The sequence below is a fragment of the Lolium rigidum genome, chromosome 1 (genome assembly GCF_022539505.1).
Source record: "Lolium rigidum isolate FL_2022 chromosome 1, APGP_CSIRO_Lrig_0.1, whole genome shotgun sequence".
Lineage (NCBI taxonomy): Eukaryota > Viridiplantae > Streptophyta > Magnoliopsida > Poales > Poaceae > Lolium > Lolium rigidum.
The window spans coordinates 303153924-303164387 of record NC_061508.1 but is presented as its reverse complement, the minus strand read 5'-3'; the positions used below and the strand labels follow the sequence as shown (position 1 = coordinate 303164387).

General features: G+C 38.8%; 1 non-coding gene across 1 annotated transcript; it reads left to right on the top strand.

Moving 5' to 3' along the window:
- The first annotated feature begins 9802 nt into the window (after positions 1-9802).
- On the top strand, positions 9803-9909 carry LOC124685494. Its single transcript, XR_006997480.1, has one exon. It is a non-coding gene; the product is annotated as a small nucleolar RNA R71 (small nucleolar RNA).
- The last annotated feature ends 555 nt before the right edge of the window (positions 9910-10464 follow it).

The window sequence follows — 10464 nt, the reverse complement described above, 5'->3', positions numbered from 1 at the left end:
CACAAAAACATGATAAGGAGAGGTTGCTACAGTAGTAAACAACTTCCAAGACTCAACAAAACAAAAAATTGCTGTAGGTAAAAACATGGGTTGTCTCCCATAAGCGCTTTTCTTTAACGCCTTTCAGCTAGGCGCGAAAGTGCAAATCAAGTAACATCGAGAGTAGAAGCATCAACATCATAACTTGTTCTAATAATAGAATCAAAAGGCAACTTCATTCTCTTTCTAGGGAAGTGTTCCATACCTTTCTTGAGAGGAAATTGATATTTAATATTACCTTCCCTCATATCAATAACAGCACCAACGAGTTCGAAGAAAAGGTCTTCCCAACACAATAGGACAAGATGCATTGCATTCGATATCCAAGACAACAAAATCAACGGGGACAAGGTTATTGTTAACCGTAATGTGCACATTATCAATCCTCCCCAAAGGTTTCTTTTTAACATTATCGGCAAGATTAACATCCAAATAACAATTCTTCAATGGTGGCAAGTCAAGCATATCATAAATCTTTTTAGGCATAACAGAAATACTTGCACCAAGATCACATAAAGCATTACATTCAAAGTCATTGAATTTCATTTTAATGATGGGCTCCCAACCATCCTCTAACTTTCTAGGAATAGAAGTTTCAAGTTTTAGTTTCTCTTCTCTAGCTTTTATGAGAGCATTTGTAATATGTTTTGTAAAGGCTAAATTTATAGCACTAGCATTAGGACTTTTAGCAAGTTTTTGTAAGAACTTTATAACTTCAGAGATGTGGCAATCATCAAAATCTAAATCATTATGAGCTACAGCAATGGGATCATTGTTCCCAAGGTTGGAAAAAATTTCAGCAGTTTTATCACAAGCGGTTTCAGCGAGTTTTAGCAATTTCGAGGCAGTTTTGTACGCTTTGCACTAGGAGTAGAAACATTGCTAACACCAATTATATTACCATTGATAGTAGGAGGTGCAGCAACATGTGAAGAATTAGCATTACTAGTGGTGGTAATAGTCCAAACTTTAGCTACATTATTCTCTTTAGCTAGTTTTTCATTTTCTTCTCTATCCCACCTAGCACGCAACTCAGCCATTAATCTTATATTCTCATTAATTCTAACTTGGATGGCATTTGCTGTAGTAGTAATCTTATTATCAATATCATTATTAGGCATAACTTTCAATTTTAAAAGATTAACATCGGAGGCAAGTCTATCAACTCTAGAAGCAATAGTATCAATTTTATCAAGCTTTTCCTCAACAGATTTGTTAAAAGCGGTTTGTGTACTAATAAATTCTTTAAGCATGGCTTCAAGACCAGAGGGTACATTCCTATTATTGTTGTAAGAATTCCCATAAGAATTACCATAACCATTACCATTAGCAGAAGGATATGGCCTATAGTTATTACCAGAGTTGTTCCTATAAGCATTGTTGTTGAAATTATTATTTTTAATGAAATTCACATCAACATTTTCTTCTTGAGCAACCAATGAAGCTAAAGGAACATTATTTGGATCAACATTAGATCTACCATTCACAAGCATAGACATAATCACATCAATCTTATCACTCAAGGAAGAGGTTTCTTCAACAAAATTTACCTTCTTACCTTGTGGAGCTCTTTACGTGTGCCATTCAGAGTAATTTATCATCATATCATCAAGAAGTTTTGTAGCCGCCCCCAATGTGATGGACATAAAGGTACCTCCAGCAGCTGAATCCAATAAATTCCGCGAAGAAAAATTTAGTCCTGCATAGAAGGTTTGGATAATCATCCAAGTAGTCAGTCCATGGGTTGGGCAATTCTTTACCAAAGTTTTCATTCTCTCCCATGCTTGAGCAACATGTTCAGTATCTAATTGTTTAAAATTCATTATGCTACTTCTCAAAGATATAATTTTAGCGGGAGGATAATATCTACCAATAAAAGCATCCTTGCATTTAGTCCATGAATCAATACTATTCTTAGGCAAAGATAGCAACCAATCTTTAGCTCTTCCTCTTAATGAGAAAGGAAACACTTTCAATTTAATAATATCACCATCTACATCTTTATACTTTTGCATTTCACAAAGTTCAACAAAATTATTGAGATGGGCAGCGAGCATCATCGAACTAGCACCGGAAAATTGTTCTCTCATAACCAAGTTCGAGTAAAGCAGGTTTAATTTCAAAGAATTCTGTTGTAGTAGCAGGTGGAGCAATAGGTGTGCATAGGAAATCATTATTATTTGCATTTGTGAAGTCACACAATTTAGTATTTTCATGGTTGGCCATTTTAGCAACAGTAAATAAAACAAACTAGATAAAGTAAATGCAAGTAACTAATTTTTTTTGTGTTTTTGATATGGAGAGCAAGACAGTAAATAAAGTAAAACTAGCAACTAATTTTTTTGTGTTTTGATTTAGTGCAGCAAACAAAGTAGTAAATAAAATAAAGCAAGACAAAAACAAAGTAAAGAGATTGAGAAGTGGAGACTCCCCTTGCAGCGTGTCTTGATCTCCCCGGCAACGGCGCCGGAAAAAGAGCTTGATGGCGTGTAACTCACACGTTCGTTGGGAACCCCAAGAGGAAGGTATGATGCGCACGGTAGCAAGTTTTCCCTCGAGAAAGAAACCAAGGTTTAATCGAACCGAGTAGGGAGCCAAGAAGCACGTTGAAGGTTGATGGTCGCGAAATGTGATGCGGCGCAACACCAGGGATTCCGGCGCCAACGCGGAACCTGCACAACACAACCCAAGTACTTTGTCCCAACGAAACAGTGAGGTTGTCAATCTCACCGGCTTGCTGTAACAAAGGATTAAACGTATCGAGTGGAAGATGTTTGCAAGAAAATAATAAAACACAAGTATTGCAGTAAATTGTATGCTATGTAAAGAATAGGACCGGGGTCCACAGTTCACTAGAGGTGTCTCTCCCATAAGATAAAAGCATGTTGGGTGAACAAATTACGATCGGGCAATTGACAAATAGAGAAAGGCATAACAATGCATATACATGATATGATAAATATAGTGAGATTTAATCCGGGCATTACGACAAAGTACATAGACCGCCATCCAACTGCATCTATGCCTAAAAAGTCCACCTTCAGGTTATCGTCCGAACCCCCTCCAGTATTAAGTTGCAAAGCAACGGACAATTGCATTAAGTATGGTGCGTAATGTAATCAACAACTACATCCTTAGACATAGCATCAATGTTTTATCCCTAGTGGCAACGAGCACAACACAACCTTAGAACTTTCTGTCCATCGTCCCGGTGTAAATGCGAGGCATGAACCCACTATCGAGCATAAATACTCCCTCTTGGAGTTAAGAGTAAAAACTTGGCCAGAGCCTCTACTAGTAACGGAGAGCATGCAAGATCATAAACAACACATAAACAATAGATTGATAATCACCATAATCATAGTACTCACTATCCATCGGATCCCGACAAACACAACATATAGAATTACATATAGATGATCTTGATCATGTTAGGCAGCTCACAAGATCCAACAATGAAGCACAACAAGGAGAAGACGACCATCTAGCTACTGCTATGGACCCATGGTCCAGGGGTGAACTACTCACTCATCACTCCGGAGGCGACCATGGCGGTGTAGAGTCCTCCGGGAGATGAATCCCCTCTCCGGCGGGGTGCCGGAGGCGATCTCCGAATCCCCCGAGATGGGATTCGCGGCGGCGGCGTCTGCGGAAGGTTTTCCGTATCGTGGCTCTCGGTGCTGGGGGTTTCGCGACGAAAGCTTTAAGTAGGCGGAGGGTCAACGCGGGGGGCCACACGAGGGGCCCGGGGGTAGGTCGGCGCGGCCGGGGCACTGGGCCGCGCCGGCCACCCTCCCGGCCACCTCGTGGCCCCACTTCGTTAGGTCTTCGGTCTTCCGGAAGCTTCGTGCAAAAATAGGACCCCGGGCGAAAGTTTCGTCCAATTCCGAGAATATTTCTTTACTAGGATTTCTGAAACCAAAAACAGCGAGAAAACGAGCAAGCGGCTCTTCGGCATCTTGTTAATAGGTTAGTTCCAGAAAATGCATAAATATGACATATAATGTGCATAAAACATGTAGGTATCATCAATAAAGTAGCATGGAACATAAGAAATTATCGATACGTTGGAGACGTATCACCCTGCAATCACAAAGCAAGAAGTCTCTTGTGTCCCCAACACACCAAATACACTTGTCAGATGTATATGTGCACTAGTTCGGCGAAGAGATAGTGAAATACAAGTAGTATGGATGTATATGAGTGGTAATAGCAATCTGAATAAAATATGGCAGCGAGTAAACATGCAACAAAACAGTAAACAAACGGTGTTTGCAGTATTGGAAACAAGGCCTAGGGATCATACTTTCACTAGTGGACACTCTCAACATTGATCGCATAATAAATAACTCTTTCTCATATGTGCTACATACACTCTTGTTTGATAATGAACACCATTCGTTGCGTAGGGCTACTAGAGCACCTCAATGCCGGAGTTAACAAGCGCCACAACATTCGGTATTCATGTTTAAGTAACCTTTAGAGCATAATAGATCATTGCAAAATAAACTAAGAACTAACATAGCGCACACACTGTCCACATTACACTATGAAGGAGGAATAGATCACATCAATACTATCATAATGATAATTAACTCCACAATCTACAAGAGATCATGATCATAGCCTACGACAAGAACCACACGGTGCACACACTAGTCACCTTTACACCATGCGGGAGGAATAGACTACTTTAATAACATCACATGAGTAGCACACAACTAGTAGCGATACAAAGCTCATCATATGGATCTCAATCATGCAAAGCAACTCACGAGATCATTGTATTGGAGTACAGAGAGAGAGATTAACCACATAGCTACAGTAGAGCCCTCAACCCCGAGGGTGAATTACTCCCTCCTCATCATGGAGGCAGCGATGGCGGTGAAGATAGCGGTGGAGACGGCGGTGGAGATGACTCCGGGGGCAATTCCCCGTCCCGGCAGGGTGCCGGAACAGAGACTTCTGTCCCCCGAATTGGAGTTTCGCGATGGCGGCGGCTCTGGAAGGTTTTCTCTGGTTTTGTCATTCGTGGTCGAGGATTTAGGTCAGGGAGACTTAAATAGGCGAAGAGGCAGAGTCGGAGGGGCCACGGGGCTCCCTCCTCATAGGGGGGCGCGCCCACCCCCTTGGCCGCGCCGCCCTGTGGGGTGGGGCCCTCCTGGCTCCCCTCTGGCCCTTCTTCGGTGCTCTGGAAGCTTCCGGGAAAAATAGGATGTTGGGTGTTGATTTCGTCCGATTCCGAGAATATTTCCTTTCTAGGATTTCGAAACCAAAAACAGCGAGAAAACGAGCAACTGGCCCTTCGGCATCTCGTCAATAGGTTAGTTCCGGAATACGCGTAATAATGACATATAATGTGTATAAAACATGTAGGTATCATCAATAAAGTAGCATGGAACATAAGAAATTATAGATACGTTTGAGACGTATCAAGCATCCCCAAGCTTAGTTCCTACTCGCCCTCGAGTAGGTAAACAATAACAATGATAATTTCTTAAGTGACATGCCATCATAACCTTGATCATACTATTGTAAGCATATGAGATGAATGCAGCGATCAAAACAATGGTAATGACATGAGTAAACAAATGAATCATAAAGCAAAGACTTTTCATGAATAGTACTTTCAAGACAAGCATCAATAAGTCTTGCATAAAAGTTAACTCATAAAGCAATAATTCAAAGTAGAGGTATTGAACCAACACAAAGGAAGATTAAGTTTCAGCGGTTGCTTTCAACTTATAACATGTATATCTCATGGATAATTGTCAATGTAAAGTAATATAACAAGTGCAATAGGTAAACATGTAAGAATCAACGCACACAGTTTACACAAGTGTTTGCTTCTAAGATAGAAAGAATAGGTAAACTGACTCAACAATAAAGTAAAAGAATGGTCCTTCAAAGAGGAAAGCATCGATTGCTATATTTGTGCTAGAGCTTTGATTTTGAAAACATATAGAGAGCATAAAAGTAAAGTTTTGAGAGGTGTTTGTTGTTGTCAACGAATGGTAGTGGGCACTCTAACCCCCTTGCCAGACAAACCTTCAAAGAGCGGCTCCTATTTTATTTTTATTTTTGGGTGGCACTCCTTCCAACCTTTGCTTTCACAAACCATGGCTGACCGAATCCTTCGGGTGCCTGCCAACAATCTCATACCATGAAGGAGTGCCTTTTTATTTTAGTTTTATTATGTTGACACTCCTCCCCACCTTTGCTTTCTCAAGCCATGGCTAGCCGAATCTTTCGGGTGCCGTCCAACAATCACATACCATGGAGGAGTGTCTATTTTTGTTAATTAATTTGGGACTGGGAATCCCATTGCCAGCTCTTTTTGCAAAGTTATTGGATAAGCGGATGAAGCCACTAGTCCATTGGTGAAAGTTGCCCAACAAGATTGAAAGATAAACACCACATACTTCCTCATGAGCTATAAAACATTGACACAAATCAGAGGTGATAAGTTTTGAATGGTTTAAAGGTAGCACTCAAGCAATTTACTTTGGAATGGCGGAGAAATACCATGTAGTTGGTAGGTATGGTGGACACAAATGGCATGAATATTGGCTCAAGTATTTGGATGCATGAGAAGTATTCCCTCTCGATACAAGGTTTAGGCTATCAAGGTTATTTGAAGCAAACTCAAGTATGAAATGGTGCAGCAAGACCCACATATAAACATATTGTAAGCATTATAAGACTTTACATCGTCTCCTTGTTGTTCAAACACCTCAACCAGAAAATATCTAGACTTAGAGAGACCAATCATGCAAACCAAATTTTAACAAGCTCTATGTAATTATTCATTAATGGGTACAAGGTACATGATGCAAGAGCTTAAACAAGATCTATATGAGCACAACAATTGCCAAGTATCACATTATTCAAGACATTATACCAATTACTACATGTAGCATTTCCTGTTTCCAACCATATAACAATTAACAAAGCAGTTTCAACCTTCGCCATGAAAATTAAAAGCTAAGAACACATGTGTTCATACGAACCAGCGGAGCGTGTCTCTCTCCCACACAAGCATTTATTCAAACAAAAACAGAAACAAAAACAAACAGACGCTCCAAGTAAAGTACATAAGATGTGATGGGATAAAAATATAGTTTCAAGAGAAGGAACCTGGTAGTTTTGTTGATGAAGAAGGGGATGCCTTGGGCATCCCCAAGCTTAGACGCTTGAGTCTTCTTGAAATATGCAGGGATGAACCACCGGGGCATCCCCAAGCTTAGACTTTTCACTCTTCTTGATCATAGTATATCATCCTCCTCTCTTGACCCTTGAAAACTTCCTCCACACCAAACTCAAAACAACTCATTAGAGGGTTAGTGCATAATCAAAAACTCACATGTTCAGGGGTGACACAATCATTCTTAACACTTCTGGACATTGCACAAAGCTTCTGAAAGTTAATGGAACAAAGAAATCCATCCAACACAGAAAAAGAGGCAATGCGAAATAAAAGGCAGAATCTGTCAAAACAGAACAGTCCGTAAAGACGAATTTTAAAATGGCACCAGACTTGCTCAGATGAAAATTCTCAAATTGAATGAAAGTTGCGTACATATCTGAGGATCACTCACGTAAATTGGCATAATTTTCTGAGTTACCTACAGAGAATTAGGCCCAGATTCGTGACAGCAAGAAATCTGTTTCTGCGCAGTAATCCAAATCTAGTATCAACCTTTCTATCAAAGACTTTACTTGGCACAACAATGCAATAAAAATAAGATAAGGAGAGGTTGCTACAGTAGTAAACAACTTCCAAGACACAAATATAAAACAAAGTACTGTAGCAAAATAACACATGGGTTATCTCCCAAGAAGTTCTTTCTTTATAGCCATTAAGATGGGCTTAGCGAGTTTTAGTGATGCACTCGCAAGAAATAAAAGTTGAGGCAAAAGAGAGCATTTGAGTCTAACACACTTCCTATGCAAAGGAATCTTGTACACAAATGAATTCATGAAGAACAAAGTGACAAGCATAAGAGGATAAAACACGAGTAACTTCAAGATTCTCAACATAAAGAGGGGAAACTTAATATTATTAAGATGAATATAACCATGTTTCCCTCTCTCATAATAACTTTCAGTAGCATCATTGATGAAATCTACAGTATAACCATCACTTAAAACATTCTTATCATGGTTCATATGTATAAAGGTATCATTATTTTTGTCATAAGAAAAACTCTTCTCATTAATAGTAATTGGAGCAGGATCATTATCAAGAATTTGAACATGGTAAACAAGTTGCATACTAAGGGAATGGTTTTTGGCAAGCCCATCATAACTATGACAAGTTTCATAAGGATAATTGTAACATGTGTCATATACATCTCTATAGCAATTATCTAAACCAGAATATGTAATATCATCATTTTCACTAAAAGTAGAGGTCTCAAATACAGGATCTTCAAGCACAACATCCCCAAGCTTAGAGCTTTCAATATCATCGTTTAAGGGGACATGAATAATGCTATCATCATTACTTTCATAATCAGTACCAAAGAGATTTCCAATATCAAAGGTAATATGCTCATCCAAATCATGATCACTAACATGGGTACAGGGCATAGGAAGATCATCGTACTCAGATTCATTATCATAATAATCATTAGGCGCAACATACTTACGGTTACCTATTGTTACCTCATACACGCGGGGATATGCCATTGCCTCTTTCTCTTTATTATCCTTTTTCTTCTTCTTCTTCGTTCCCTTCTTCTTCTTCTTTTCCTTCTCCTCGTTCCCTTCTTTAGGAGGAAGAGGCTTGAAGGGTGGCTTGTCCGCATAACCTGGTTTACTTTCAGAAACAATAGAAGAAACTTGGGAGGATCCCTCCTTTTCATTAATTAGTTGAAAACACACAGCGGTCCTATCATATTTTGGCAAGGTGTCATCTTCTAAAATATTTTGTATGTATGTGTTTGTATGGCTTTTGTCAATGCAATAAGAAAAACACCCATGCAGGACATCATCAATATCAAGATCACTCATATGTAACAAAGAGATTTTTCTCGACAGTTCTTCACACCCCAAAAATAAAGTAAGTTCATCATGCTGATTAGGAGTAATTTCATCATCACAATACAAATTTGCAGCACTCATTGGGTTCAAATTATCATTGGAGGGGCATTGAAAATTAAAATGACCCACTTCATGGCAAACTTCACAAATAAAAGGATAGAGGGCACAAACTTTTTTACCAAGATCATCTAGAGCCCTAAACCACTTTCTAGTTTTTTCATTAGCATGATGGATACAATATTCATCTTTGATTTGATTAATTCCACAAGGTCTATGTATTCCACAAAAATTAACATGCTTATAGGAAATAGCATTCTTAGGAGTTTGAGCATGCTTATTAACAACAATTTCATTCTTCATGCAAGCCTCTTTAAAAGGTTCATGATACTTAAAAATTCTTTTTAGGGAATTAAAAATGAGAAGCAAAGGCTTTATAAAGATTTGCAGCAACTTGAGAGTCAAGACCATAAGTAGCACTCATATTTCGAAATTTATCGGTATCCATAAAAGTTTCAATGCATTCATAATCATAATTTATACCTGACTCTTTACCTTTGTCGTTCTTCCAATCTTCAGCGTTCTCCTTAATCCGATCAAGAAGGTACCTTTTAAACTCTTCTTTGTTGCTCGTGAATGATCCAGAACAAGTAGTATCCAGCAAGGTCTTATCTTGAAAAGAAAGTCTTGCATAGAAATTATCAATGATGATATTACCTGGAAGCTCATGATTGGGGCATTTGAGCATTAAAGTCTTCAATCTCTCCCATGCTTGGGCAATACTTTCTCCATCATGAGGCCAAAAATTATATATATGGTTTCGATCTTTGTGAATTTCACTTGGAGGATAGAACTTGGAATAAAATAGAGGCACAATATCCTTCCAATCAAGAGAGCGCCCGTCCTTCAATAGTTTATACCAATGCGCCGCTTCACCAGATAGCGACATAACAAATAATTTCTTTCTAACTTCATCCATTGAAATACCCGCACACTTGAATAACCCGCATAATTCATGCAAAAACAAGTAAATGATCTCCAGGATGGACAGTTCCATCCCCTTCATAGCGGTTATCCATAACACGTTCAATAATTTTCATAGGTATTTTATACGGAATACTTTCAGCTGGTGGATTTAAAATATCAGAAGCATCATTAGAGTTATCGCATATAGGAGATAAAGCATTATCAGAGCAAAATATTTCTTCCAAAGTTGAGGAGCAAAAAAGATTATTTTTATGTAAACTAGCTTCCCCAAGCTTAGACTTCTTCATAGCATTAGCAGTAATTGCATTCATACCAATAACATTGCTATTATCATGCAAATAAGGTTCCATAGGTTTTTTAATTTTCGCATCAAACAATTCTAAATTAGGAAAAAGA